Source organism: Phycodurus eques, chromosome 2 (assembly GCF_024500275.1).
Source record: "Phycodurus eques isolate BA_2022a chromosome 2, UOR_Pequ_1.1, whole genome shotgun sequence".
Taxonomy (NCBI): domain Eukaryota; kingdom Metazoa; phylum Chordata; class Actinopteri; order Syngnathiformes; family Syngnathidae; genus Phycodurus; species Phycodurus eques.
This window is the reverse complement of record NC_084526.1, coordinates 32,417,106-32,431,420: the sequence shown is the minus strand read 5'-3', so window position 1 is coordinate 32,431,420 and position 14,315 is coordinate 32,417,106.

Here is a 14,315-nt window from a genome sequence, read left to right as displayed (position 1 = left end):
GCTCTTGAGCAGCACCGAGCCAAGGCATGGTTCTCATCCAGTGAACAATAACAAGGCACTTAATCGCAGCAGGATGTAGGTCCGCCATTCAGAGACACTAAATCAGTCCGCGCCACGTAAACATCGGGCTTTTACTCCGCTCGATTATCCAGAAGTTAGAGTTTGGAGTGTCACATTTGTAATTGATTAGAATCTGGAGAGAAGCATAGAGGCCGATCTACCTGGATCATGAAACAGTTTCGTCCTTGTGATAGTGAAGTAACATAGCTTTACGATTACGTTCCGCTGTGTTTCCTTTATCTCTTGTTCAAACCATTGAAATGCAATGTTCTGCTTCAAGAATTCACCTTTATAAAAAGATGTTTAATATTCAATTCGTACTGAAATTTTTGCAAGACAATTCTTGTTGTAAACTGCTCCAAATAAGTATTTTTATTATGATACTAAATCACACTGCACAGTGTCAACTGTGAACATGTTTGTCACATTTTTATTTCCATTGCAAATAGATTTAAATTGTGATTCATTACAAAGGAAAGACAAAATCATTTTCTAAAAGGAGAAAAAAAATATGGTTGCATTTGCGAGACAGATGTAAGAGAGCTGAGGCAGTGAGCAGAACTAATTTCATCAAATATTAAACTTGGTTCGAGACCCAGCTGAGAATCGTGCAGCTCCGTTGGGATTTCCCTATTGTGAGACTTCAGCAAGAAATAATTTACAAATATAGATGCTGTTAATTGTTAAAAAGGTCATCTTTTATTCATCACAAGGAATCATAGACTTAACTGATATGCAACTATTTGCCAAGAGTAATATAGTCATCTTCTATTGAAGTAGTGGTGTCATAACACTGTATTTACCTCATGGAAGTGCAAAGGCAGAAGGGCCAGTTTTGATTAAATTGTTAGTTGATTTGTTTGTTAACTAGTGCATCATAATAGACCTCATTCCAGCCAACATCAACTCTGTGTGCTTTGTCTTCTCCTTTGCCACACTTTATCTGAAAAGGACAATGGCGGTGAGGGTGAAGCGTGAGAAGAGAAGAAGAATATCAACTGGAAGTTATAGAGAAGGAAGACTACTAAGTACTTTTGTGCAACATAACCAAGTGTGACTTTGATGCCATTTGTAGTGTGTGGATTCTGTTCAGCACTATTACTCGTTTTATTTTAAATTTTTCCTACTTCTTTTTTTTCTTACATTGCTTGGTAGGAGTCTCAACCAGTATTAAGCAGTTTTTTTGTTGTAAACAAAGGACATGGATTTAAATCGTCTGTGACTGGTGTTGGATATTTTAGCTCATTTGTTTTTGCTGTTTGACAAGAAGATGTAGACAACTGTACTAGCTTATTGTAATCGCCTTCACTGACTGCCATAGGCTATGCCTGTCACTTGTGATAAGTTAAATTAAAACTTGTGTGACAGTTAATATTAAAACAATTGATGCTTGAGGTATGCCATGGAGTATCCTTCTCATTTGTCATTATAATAAAGGTTGTGTTTAAAGAGTGTTCTATAATATAGATTGCTATTGACTGGCTTCTGCTCGTCCTTGAATGACAATTCAAGGACGAGGAGTACATGTACATTATAGGAACCTACCATTTCAAGTTAACCTTAGAACTTTAAATGGTAGCTTCCTATAATGTACATGGATTGTGGAATGAATTATTCCACATATTAATAAAAATGTGTTATGTTGTTTTGAAAGATGACAAAATCGGATTGTGACCAGCTGCATGAAAGAAATTATGGTCGACCTTGGTACCCGTGTACATCAATTTAAGGATCCTGTTAAATTTGGAGCAAATCCAGAACATAATGAATCTTGTCTGTCTGATCTTCCATCATTCATCAACCTGCTCCCCAGAACTCAAATATATCGCTACGTGATTTGAATTTTGTTTGAAGAATTTATTGTTTCTTTTTGTCGTTTGAGTAACCTCAAACTGTACCTTCCTCCCACACAGCTGCAAAAATAATGTAATGTGTATCCCAGTGTATCTTGTCTTTCGTCACCTTCAGTGAACTGGTACGTGAACTGCCTACATATGGAGGGACAAACAAACAAACAACTTTTGTGTTATACTCCGAGAGTAACAATTCCACCTTGACAAAAGTCTGTGCTCTGCTGATGCTGTTGTGTCGTGTTCTGTCTTGTCAAATTCAAAGTACATTTTAATTACTTAAACGCTTTACATTTGGTCGTCTCCACCTTCCATGCCAAGCTGCACAATATTCACCATCCAAAAGGCGTACAATATGTATTTCAAACATGCACAATCACCAAGAAGGCTGTTGCTGTAACAAACGAAATATTGGCAATCTCTCCTCTGACTAAAAAAACTATAGAGAATGTTTACTGAATAAACAATGTAGAAATAGTTGAATAACAAGCTGATAATCTTTGTATTTGTCTTTGTTATCAGTGAGTTGTGCAGGCATGCTGCAGCCCTGCAGCACAAAACGATTCATAGTCTTTCTCTACTCTGAACAGTCACATACGATTTGTCAGGCAAATGGTGAAACAAGGTAGTGTTGCTTCAGTTCGGATGCTAGCTTTATTACTGTACAAGTACTGCATTCGAATGATCTCATGCACTTCATTATGGAGATATAAATACTTAACCAAAATGGTGTATTTTTTACAGTACTGAATCCTGTAAGATTATGTGTAGTGTTCTATATCTGGGCATCCATCCATCCATTTTTTTGTAGAGCTTGTCGTTGTTAGGGTGGCGCGTGAGCTGGAGACTATCCCAACGACTATCCCAACTGGCATTAGGTGAGAGGCGGGTCACCAACCTATCGCAGAAGGCATTAAGACAAAAAAACAATCACACTCACAGTCACATTTAAGGACATTTTAGAGTGTCCAGTGAACTCTGAGAGGAAACCAGACTACCCGGAAAAAAAGCACGCAAACACGGGAAAACATGCAAACTCCACATAGAGGATTGGAGCCAAGTTTTTAATCCATTGTTTATCAATGTTTTAATATTGAGAAAGCAAATCACTTATTTTCTCTAAACATACTGCCATGGTCTGTGTTTTGGTTTGGGTTGTTTAGTTTAGTTCCATGTTTGCCTGTGTTCCATGTTTGTCGTGTGCTCATTTGGTTGTTGTGTCCACTTGTTCTCGTCTACCTTGTGGCGACCAATCAGCTCTCTCCAGCCACTCGTGTCTTCTCCAGGTGTTCCTCGTTGTCTCGTCGATCTGTTTGTATTTAGTTTCCTGGTTTCTTTCACTTCTTGTTGGTTCATTGTTGTTGTCTTTGCAGTATGTCATTGTCAGGTGTCATTGTCCCTATCTGTTCTACGTCCTACTCACCAGTGATAGTTTGTTTCCAGTTTTTGGTATTTAAGTGTTTCTTTGTTACTTTGGTTTGGTTGTGGGACTTTGTTTAGTTTTGCCTTATCCACGTTCCTTGTTGGCCGTTTTTGAAGATTAAATATTTTTTTGAGACTCCCGCACTCCTGCCGTGCTTCCCTGCACTTGGGTCCTCCATGTTCTTGCCTTGCGTTCCTCGCCTTCGACCAAACCCCTAACGTGACAGAATGAACCGACCACAACAGGACCCAGCGGGAAGAACATGGTGTCACCCTGGACACCACCAAACTGCCTCCCACAGTCCTCAGCCTGCCAACCATGCCTACCCTCCTCCAGTAAGCCCTATCGTTCAGTCTTTTCTGTCCTTTTCATCTGTGCCCCCCACTTGTCCTAGTTATTCACCATGCCCTACTATGTTACATCCATTTTTTTAGATTGATTTTTCTGATTGTGAAGATGACCCCGATTTAGTTAACCTCCTGTCTGATTCTGACTCTGATTTTTATGGTTCCTTCCCTAGTTTATCCCGTCCTCGTCAGTTTTTGTCACGTCTCCCCATTTCCAACCCCAGTGAGTCCAAATCCTTTCCCTCAGACCTTTTCTTGGGCACCCATTTGGCCATCTACCCGGGACCGCCGCGTGGTGGCCAACGGAGGTGCCCAAGTAAAGGTCAAATTTTGCCCTAGTTTTTTTCCCCTGTTCCCAAGTCACTTAATTTTTCACCCGTTCCCACACGTTGTTCTCCGGCTCCAATTAAGTCACTTCTATTCAAACCTGCCACCATGTTCAGTACCAGCCATTTTTCCTAGTTCACCTTCCCGAGTCCCTGTGCACTCTGCCCCTCCCGTACCCTCTACTCCCAAACCTCAATGGCGGCAGACTGAGGAAGCGACTGCAGGCCCTGTTCCTGCTCCTAGGCAGCTGTGAGTTGCGGCAGGCTCCCGTTCCTGGTCCTCGACAGCTGCGGCAGGATCCCGTTCCTGCTCCTCGACAGCTGCGGCAGGATCCCGTTCCTGCTCCTTGACAGCTGCGACAGGATCCCGTTCCTGTTCCTTGGCAGCTGCGCCACGCTCCCGTTCCTGTTCCTCGGCAGCTGCGCCACGCTCCCGTTCCGGCTCCGGCTCCTCGGCAGCCACGCCAGGCTCCCCTTCTGGCTCCGGCTCCTCGGCAGCCACGCCAGGCTCCTGTACTGCCACCCGTCCCGGCTCCGGCGGCGCTCGTCCTGCGGCCGCCACCCGTCCCGGGTCCGGCGGCGCTCGTCCAATGGCCGCCACCCGTCCCGGCTCCGGGAGCACTCGTCCAACAGCCGCCTCCCGGCCCTGTTGCCTGGCCCCCTGCATTACCATTGGGTTTGGCACCGTGGCCGTCCGCCTGAATGGCCCTGTAAAGACCCTGGTGCTTGGCGTCCTGGACGACCTCTTGAACGGCTCAGCCCAGCACCTCACCTCGGGTGGCCTGGATGGCCACCAGACTGACCTGAGGGGTGGACTCTGTACCCTCCTCCAGGCCCCTTTCCGCCCACCCTGGTTTGGTGACTTTTTGGTTGTTGTTTGGGGAACGTCTGGGATCCGTTCCTTTGTGGTGGTTTTCTCTAAACATACTGTCATGGTCTGTGTTTTCGTTTGGGTTGTTTAGTTTAGTTCCATGTTTTCCTGTGTTCCATGTTTGTCGGTGGCAACTTGTGGCAACCAATCAGCTATCTCCAGCCACTCGTGTCCCTATCTGTTCTGCGTCCTACTCACCAGTGATAGTTTGGTTCCAGTTTTTGGTATTTAAGTGTTTTTGTTACTTTGGTTTGGTTGTGGGACTTTGTTTAGTTTTGCCTTAGCCACGTTCCTTGTTGGCCGTTTTTGAAGATTAAATATTATTTTTTTGAGACTCCCGCAGCCCTGCCTTACCTCCCTACTTCCCTGCACTTGGGTCCTCCATGTTCTTGCCTTGCGTTCCTTGCCTTCGACCGAACCCCTAACGTGACACATTCAGCCTGTAACAAATCTTTCTATGAAATGTTTTACATTCAATACAGAGCAGCAATTCAATTTGCAATTTAGTGTGTGTGTGTGTGTGTGTGTGTGTCTCTTTCATCTAACAGATATTTTGTTTCTGCTGGCTCTCTGATCAGTGGTGTCAGACTAGAGAAGTGTTTCCCAGCCTTTAGTGAGCCAAAGCACGAACATAAATCCCACCTAAAGTCAGTGTGCGTGCCATGAATTATTCTGTTATGAATCATGGCAACAGGGGAACACCAATTAATTGTACCTTGTAGCATCTAGTGGAAGAGCATTTAATTGTTCTGCCTGACACTATATGTCACTGACATAGGAGAGTGAAGATATATTATTTATCATAAACATAATTTTTCGGACCAATTAGGTGAAATTGGATTATTTCGACTGTGTAACCGATCTCTCACGGAAAACTAAAGTGATCTCAATGACTGGGTGTGATTAAGCCCTACGAACTCTGCCTATAGCAACACGTGATTGGGAAAATATTACGAACAAAACCAACCTGAGCAACAACCTAAACAGTTGTACTTATAGGGGAAATGGTATTTTAGTTGAGACATTTTATAATGGATCTCAAATTTGTGTTGTATATGCTATTTATAAGAATGCCTTTTGAGAGAACAGACTGCATCCTTACAATTCTTATCTAGCATTACCATAAATGGTAGAGCTCTTATCAGTTTTTTCTTCTTTATGTACCGTATGGTATTCTTCATGTCGTAATGGCAGGATTTGTACTCTTGTCCCTAAGACAATGATCTGGTTCTATATTTGTTCAGGGTGATCACAAACGGCTCTTTGAAATATATGCATGTACATGCTGGAATAAAAGTGTGGGACAAACCCTATAAAAATTGAAATGTGAAAGTGCTTCTTTTCCAATGTTTTAGTCATCCTTGGTTGCAAGGTGACTGCGTAAGTTTTATTTAGGAGAGTGTATGTTTTTGGGCGGTAACGGGTGCTGTGCTGAGAGACGAGGCCAGTGATGGGGGGAGTGTATAGGGATGGAGAGTATATTTTGGGGGAGGAAAGTGAAGTGCATTACCTACAGGCAGCCAATAGGCTGGCACTACCCCATCGCCCTCCATCACCTCCACTTAGTTGTTGCATCTGAGGCCAACTTAGCACCATTCATAATGCATGCTCACCACTTATAACCCCAACCCCCTCACTCAGGCCTGTCATGGCGCGTTCCTTCTGACAAGTCAGGCGAACTCTACTTTAGCTCCTAAGAGGATGTGAACAGTTGCATAATTTAGATGCCACCCGCTGTTTTCAGGGTTCATGTCTTATCAAAAATGCAGCAGACTGACTTTGAGGGGGAGTTTGATCCAAATGGGGTAGGTAGGAGAGGATGCTCCAGTTGAGACAATGCATGTGAGTGGTGACCAAAAGTTCTTCTGAGAAACTTTTTTGGGTAACATTAGTACCTTGGAGAACAGATTCTTTTACAGACCTACAACATATCTAAAACCATATTTAATCACCTGAACAAGCTGTACAGTGGCCTGCATCAACAGCAGTCACACGAGGGGGGGTCGATTCCCCGGCAGGGAGTTCCAATATGGAGGGCAGCGGTAGCTCACCCTTTTAGGACTTGGCTCCCAGGACTTGGCTTTAGGACCGGAAGGTTGTGGGCTTGAAACCAGCTGTGGACAAAAAAAAAACAACAACAAAAAAAACTGATCCAAAACACAGAAAATTGTGACTACCGCCTGGAGAGATTTCTCTTTCTGAGCACTGGAGTACTCTTGCACAAGGCACCGAAACCCCAACCACTCAGGGGTATGACAAAGTTGGCACAAACCACTCACTCTTACAGTTCTCTCTTTATCAATGGTCATAGTGATGCATTGTGCATAATATATCATTGTAGCTTGAATGTAAATTGAGGTGCCGTCACAAATGTTTTTCTATAACAGTATATTTACATTTGCTCTCCCCCCTTTGATTGTCTGATGACAAGTCATGGAAAAATACGAGTCATCTGGCATAGGTTCGAGCTCACCCATGACCCTAATGGGGACAAGTGGTATAGAAAATGGATCAATGGCCATTTGCTTTCCACACCATTCCAAATAATAATCCTGAATGAAAGGCTTTTGTGTCAGTGTATTCTTTGTAGTACACTAATGTGGAGTCCCCCTCCTTGAGCCGTCACCTTATTGTGGTGGAGGGGTTTGTGTGTCCCAATGATCCTAGGAGCTAAGTTGTCTGGGGCTTCACGCCCCTGGCAGGGTCACCCATGGCAAACAGGTCCTAGGTGAGGGACCAGACAAAGCACGGCTCCAAAGACCCCTATGATAAGAAAAATGATTGCATTACGTTTTCCCTTGCCCAGACGCGGGTCACCGGGGCCCCCCTCTGGAGCCAGGCCTGGAGGTGGGGCTCGAAGGCAAGCGTCTGGTGGCCGGGCCTGCACCCATGGGGCCCGGCTGGGCACAGCCCGAAAGGGTAACGTGTGTCCCCCTTCCCATGGGCTCACCACATGTGGGAGGGGCCATAGGGGTCGGGTGCAATGCGAGCTGGGCGGTAGCCGAAGGCGGGGACCTTGGCGATCCGATCCCCGGCTACAGAAGCTGACTCTAGGGACGTGGAATGTCACCTCTCTGGCAGGGAAGGAGCCCGAGCTGGTGTGTGAGGTCGAGAAGTTCCGACTAAATATAGTCCGACTCGCCTCCACACACAGCTTGGGCTCTGGTACCAGTCCTCTCAAGAGGGGTTGGACTCTCTTCCACTTTGGAGTTGCCCATGGTGAGAGGCGCCAAGCAGGTGTGGGTATACTTATTGCTCCCCGGCTCGGCGCCTGTATGTTGGGGTTCACCCCGGTGGACGAGAGGGTAGCATCCCTCTGCCTTCTGGTGGGGGGAATGGTCCTGACTGTTGTTTGTGCCTATGCACTAAACACCAGTTCAAAGTACCCACCCTTTTTGGAGTCCTTGGAGGGGGTGCTGGAGAGCGCTCCCGCTGGGGACTCCATCGTTCTGCTGGGGGACTTCAATGCTCACGTGGGAAATGACAGTGAGACCTGGAAGGGTGTGATTGGGAGGAACGCCCCCCCCCCCCCCCGATCAGAACACGAGCGGTGTTCTGTTATTGGACTTCTGTGCTCATCACGGATTGTCCATAACAAACACCATGTTCAAGCATAAGGGTGTCCACACGTGCACTTGGCACCAGGACACCCTAGGTCGCAGTTCGATGATCAACTTTGTGGTCGTGTCATTGGACTTGCGGCTGCATGTCTTGGACACTCGGGTAAAGAGAGGGGCGGAGCTGTCAACTGATCACCACCTGGTGGTGAGTTGGCTCCGATGGTGGGGGAAGATGCCGGTCCGACGTGGCAGGCCCAAACGTATTGTGAGGGTCTGCTGGGAACGTCTGGCGGAATCCCCTGTCAGAAGGAGTTTCAACTCCCACCTCCGACAGAACTTTGCTCATGTTCCGGGATCCCCCCGGAAGTGATGGATGAAGTGGCTGGGGAAAGGGAAGTCTGGGCGTCCCTGCTAAAGCTAATGCCCCCGCGACCCGACCTTGGATAAGCGGTAGAAGATGGATGGATGAATGGATAATGTGGAGTCACGGAAGGCAAACAAAAGGCCCATTGACTGAAATTGATGGGAATAGTTAAAGCTGCGTTTGGGCAAGTCAAGATGACTGAGGTCATAAGGAGAATAAAGATGCTTCAGAAACTTGATAAACACCTGCATGAAACTAAACTTGATTTGTTCATGTAGAATTGAGTCGCGGATTTTTTTATTTTTTTTACAGAGTGCAACAATTTTTTGTCATTAAAACTCTCATCAATTAAAGGTTGGGCAGCACTGGACTAGTGGTTAGCATGTTTGTCTCACAGTCAAGAGGTTCTGGGTATGATTCTTACCTCAGGCCCCCCACTGTGTGGAGTTTGCATGTTGTGCATTTTGCATAGTTCATTATTATTACGACATTATTTTCTTTACATTGTGATTTGGAATGTAATGTACAGCGTTCCTAATTCATACATGCCTGGAAAAAGGGCTATTAGGCAGATTTTTTACCTTTAATCCCTTTTTCAAACAGACTGTTATATTTCTTAACACAACTGTATACAACCCTGAGTGTATACAAAGGTTATGCTCCCATGAGGAGGTCATTTGTGTTTTTGATGAGGGAAGTCTCAGTCCTATGGACTGAAGCCACATTGAAAGGATTTATGGAGCTCATGGTTGGACCTGTCTTGTTGAAGTTGGTTGGCTACTTCTCTTTCCAGAATCTTACTAAGGAAATGAAGGTTGGAAATTCGCCGGTAGTTTTAGGAGTTTTCTGGGCGAGACCAAGCTTCTTGAGTATAGGTGTGACTAAAGCTGAAGGCTACAAAGCCAGATTCAAGGGAGGAGTTGACATTATTGACCACAGTGTAGCAGAGGACAGGTAGGCAGGACTTAAAGAAGAGAAGTCAAGGGAGCAATTGGAGGTCTGGGCCCTAGTGATAACCTTGGTGACATGATGTGCATGTATTAGGGTGAAGAAAAAGAAATTGATCTGAGGGTGTTAGGCGAGGGGGACTGAGATCAGAGTTCCCAAAATCTGTTGGTTTATGGAGCTCACTTTGTCTTGGATGAAGTCCAGGAATGTTGTGAAGAGGTCAGTGTCAGTTGAGGAGTGATGGGGGGTCAATTGGGAAGAGTAGGCCGTTGATAATGGACAAGATGTTATTTGGGTTGCTTTTCCCTTATGAGGGTGGCATAGTACTGTTTTCTGGTATGTTAAAAGGTTTCTTTATATGTTCTAACATGGTCATGGTAGGCCTCCAGGAGCTCCAGGTGGCCAGTGACTAAGGCCAGATCTTCTATTGCAGCGTCTTAAGTAATAGCGCCGTGTGCAGTGTTCCTCTAGACCAGTGGTTTTTAACCTTGTTGGGGGTACTGAACCCCACAAGTTCCATACATGCATTCACCAAAGCCTTCGTAATATAAAGAAAATTTTAAAAAAAGATTTTTCTTCAAATTCAGAACATAGGTTCATATTATATCAGTGCATGAAATGATCCATGCATTGGTTGCGCACAAAATCACTGTGCAAAGAGCAAAACCAACAAATCATGAATCTCACTTAAAAGTTAAAAAAATAAAATAAAACATAAAAAAATCAATTGATGTTAACTGCAAATAAGTTAAACTTTTGCTGTTGTCTTACAGCGATGAGTTCAGGAACGCTGGGTTTTACCTTGGCAAGTGCCACTCTTGTATCATTTTCGCAACAAAGGCTGTGGTTCTTGACCTCCGCGGAACCCCTGAGACTGACTCACCAAAACTCTGGGTTTCGATAGAATCCAGGTTAAGAACCACTGTACTCGACCATCAACTGTGGTGTCAGGAGGTTGAGAAGCCAGGTGACTGGTTAGGAGGCTGTCTTGGTATTCCTGAGGGTGATAGAGCATTTGGAATGCATTTTGGGCTGGGTAATGGGAATGGTGAAAAAGATGGTAGGATATTCAGAGACAGTTAGTCGAGGTGTTATACAGTGGGTACGGAAACTTTTCAGACCCCCTTAAATTTTTCACTCTTTGTCTGTGCAGCCATTTGTTAGAATCATTTAAGTTCACTTTTTCCTCAATGTAGTTGAGGAAAAGTAGTGTAGTTGTAGTTGTATACACAGCACCCCATATTGACAGAAAAAAAACGGAATTGTTGAAATTTTTGCTGATTTATTAAAAAAGAAAAACTGAAATATCACACAGCCATAAGTATTCAGACCCTTTGCTGTGACACTCATATATTTAACGCTTTCCATTTCTTCTGATCATCCTTAAGATGGTTTTACACCTTCATTGGAGTCCAGCTGTGTTTGATTATACTGATTGGACTTGATTATGAAAGGCACACACCTGTCTATATAAGACCTTACACCTCACAGTGCATCTCAGAGCAAATGAACATCATGAAGTCAAAGGAAGTGACTGAAGAGCTCAGAGACAGAATTGTGGCAAGGCACAGATCTGGCCAAGGTTACAAAAAACATTCTGCTGCACTTAAGGTTCCTAAGAGCACAGTGGCCTCCATAATCCTTAAATGGAAGACGTTTGGGATGACCAGAACCCTTCCTAGAGCTGGCCGTCTGGCCAAACTGAGCAATCGAGAGAGAAGAGCCTTGGTGAGAGAGGTAAAGAAGAACCCAAAGATCATTGTGGCTGAGCTCCAGAGGTGCAGTCGGGAGATGAGAGAAAGTTCTGGAAAGTCAACCATCACTGCAGCCCTCCACCAGTCGGGGCTTTATGGCAGAGTGGCCCGACGGAAGCCTCTCCTCAGTGCAAGACGCATGAAAGTCCGCATGGAGTTTGCTAAAAAAAAAAAAAAAAACACCCAAAGGACTCCAACATCGTGAGAAATGATTCTCTGGTCTGATGAGACCAAGATAGAACTTTTTGGCCTTAATTCTAAGTGGCATGTGTGGAGAAAACCAGACACTGGTGATCACCTGTCAAATACAGTCCCAACAGTGAAGCACGGTGGTGGCAGCATCATTCTGTGGGGGTGTTTTTCAGCTGCAGGGACAGGACGACTGATTGCAATCAAAGGAAAGATGAATACGGCCAAGTACAGGGATATCCTGGACGAAAACCTTCTCCAGAGTGCTCAGAACCTCAGACTGGGCAGAAGGTTCACCTTCCAACAAGACAATGACCCTAAGCACACAGCTAAAATAACGAAGGAGTGGCTTCAGAACAACTCTGTGACTGTTCTTGAATGGCCCAGCCAGAGCCCTGACTTCAACCCAATTGAGCATCTCTGGAGAGACCTGAAAATGGCTGCCCACCAACGTTCACCATCCAACCTGACAGAACTGGAGAGGATCTACAAGGAGGAATGGCAGAGGATCCCCAAATCCAGGTGTGAAAAACTTGTTGCATCAGTCCCAAAAAGACTCTTGGCCGTACAAGCTCAAAAGGGTGCTTCTACTAAATACTGAGCAAAGGGTCTGAATACTTATGGCTGTGTGATATTTCAGTTTTTCTTTTTTAATAAATCTGAAAAAATTTCAACAATTCTGTTTTTTTTCCCTGTCAATATGGGGTGCTGTGTGTACATTAATGTGGGAAAAATGAACTTAAATACATTTTGCAAACGGCTGCAATATAAAAAAGAGTGACAATTTTAAGGGGGTCTGAATACTTTCCGTACCCACTGTATATCGGAGAGGTTGGATCCAATGGAGAAGACCAGATCCAATTTGACCTTTGGTATGGGTGGGGCCATTATCATGTTGTGTGATGTTGAAATTGTCAAGTAGTGAGAAGAATTTTAGTGCAGTCATCTGAGTTGACCTGTAATCACCAAGCAGCAAGGTAGATGGAGCTGAAGAGCAGATGAAGGTGAGAAGCTCAGACATGACGGTGAAGGAGGTGTTGAGCAGTCGGTAGATCAGTATGACTTTAATAAGTGGTGCAGACCCAGCCAGGGTGAAAGCAAGGCATTCCATACAGGTGGTCTTGGCAGCTCTTTAATTACAAACTTTGCATGTTGACAAACACCCAATTCCCCAACCCACAGACCAGGGTTTCTGAAGATAGACATAACCTGGTGTTGCAGCTTGGTTACGTGTAAGGAAACCCGTCTGGTTTCAGTGAGTAAGAGAAATTCAGGTTTCTTATCAGTTATGACGTTGTGGTTGAGAAGAGCTTTGCCGCTTAGGAAGTGGACACTGCCGTTAAAAGGAGGCTGTTGTTGGCTGAGAGGATGAAAGGAGGAGGGAAAGGGGTGAAACTCGCAACAAAGATGAGGGGATCTAGGGTGTACCCTGCTTCTCACCCAAAGTCAGCTGGTATAGGATCAAGTGACCCTAAGGGTGTCGCCATTGGATTTGGGCCCCTTGTGGGGAAAATAAATAAGTAAAGAAATAAAGAAAAAAATCTGCCACACGTGTTTAATGTTGAAACTGATCGAGGACCATTCTTTCAGGCTCCTGTCAGTCAAGGGCCCTTAGAATTGTCATCTCTTTTCTCCCCGTTATGGCACCCCTGCGCGACCCCCAATGAGGACAAGTGGTATAGAAAATCGATGGCTGAAGACGACAGCACGGACATTAACAAAGGAACATGTAAGGGTCAAAGCATGTCTTGGGAATGCAACTTGCAGATTCCAGATACAATTTTATTGTTATCAACACTTGCATGAGAAACAGCTCAGCTGTTAAACGAGACTTTATAACTTTATGTCTTGAAATACAAATTGTCTGATTATTTTAGTGTGAAGGGATTACAAATACATGAAAGATTCCAGGCTGATTCCACCAACAGACTACTTAAGTAGGTGATTTCCAGGTTGCCACGGCAATGGCAGGGACTGTGTTCCCTTTTTACAAATCATTGTACCATTAAAACTACACTGGAACTGATACAGGACATTACTACATTTTTACCTCACAATTGTCTTTTGAGCTGAAAGTAAATATTGATAAATATTGCAATTTAAATATATTTGTCTTTGTCGCAGAGGCCATAAGAAAATCCAAATAAATCTCATATGTGGAATGCGAATGACAATTTGTTGGTTTGAGATGGGAGGCTTGACGGAAGTTAAAAACTAGTTGACTCATCTTCACATTTCTTATCAGGAAAACAGTGACAAGCATGTGCAACAGCAAATGCATTTGCGTTAAAAATATAATTAAAATGGTCAGGATCTGCTCTATGTACAGTATAAACTGCACTTTTAAATGAATAACCACTAAAAATCCTAACAAATGAATCTCATATCCATGGAGTTTGCTGCCAACTAAATTTATACATTGCTGTGGTCTGAAATTATTTTATTTTTTTACCTATGGCGGTTACCCCTTTAAACAGCATCAGTCAAAACTGAACACGATTATCTCTGTAAAGACAATGTTTGATACAGCTCTTGCATCGTTTGATTGTGCAAGGGTTCATAATATAACCATAATATTATGAATAATAGCCACATTAAAACCACAAAATATGAAAAATTCTGC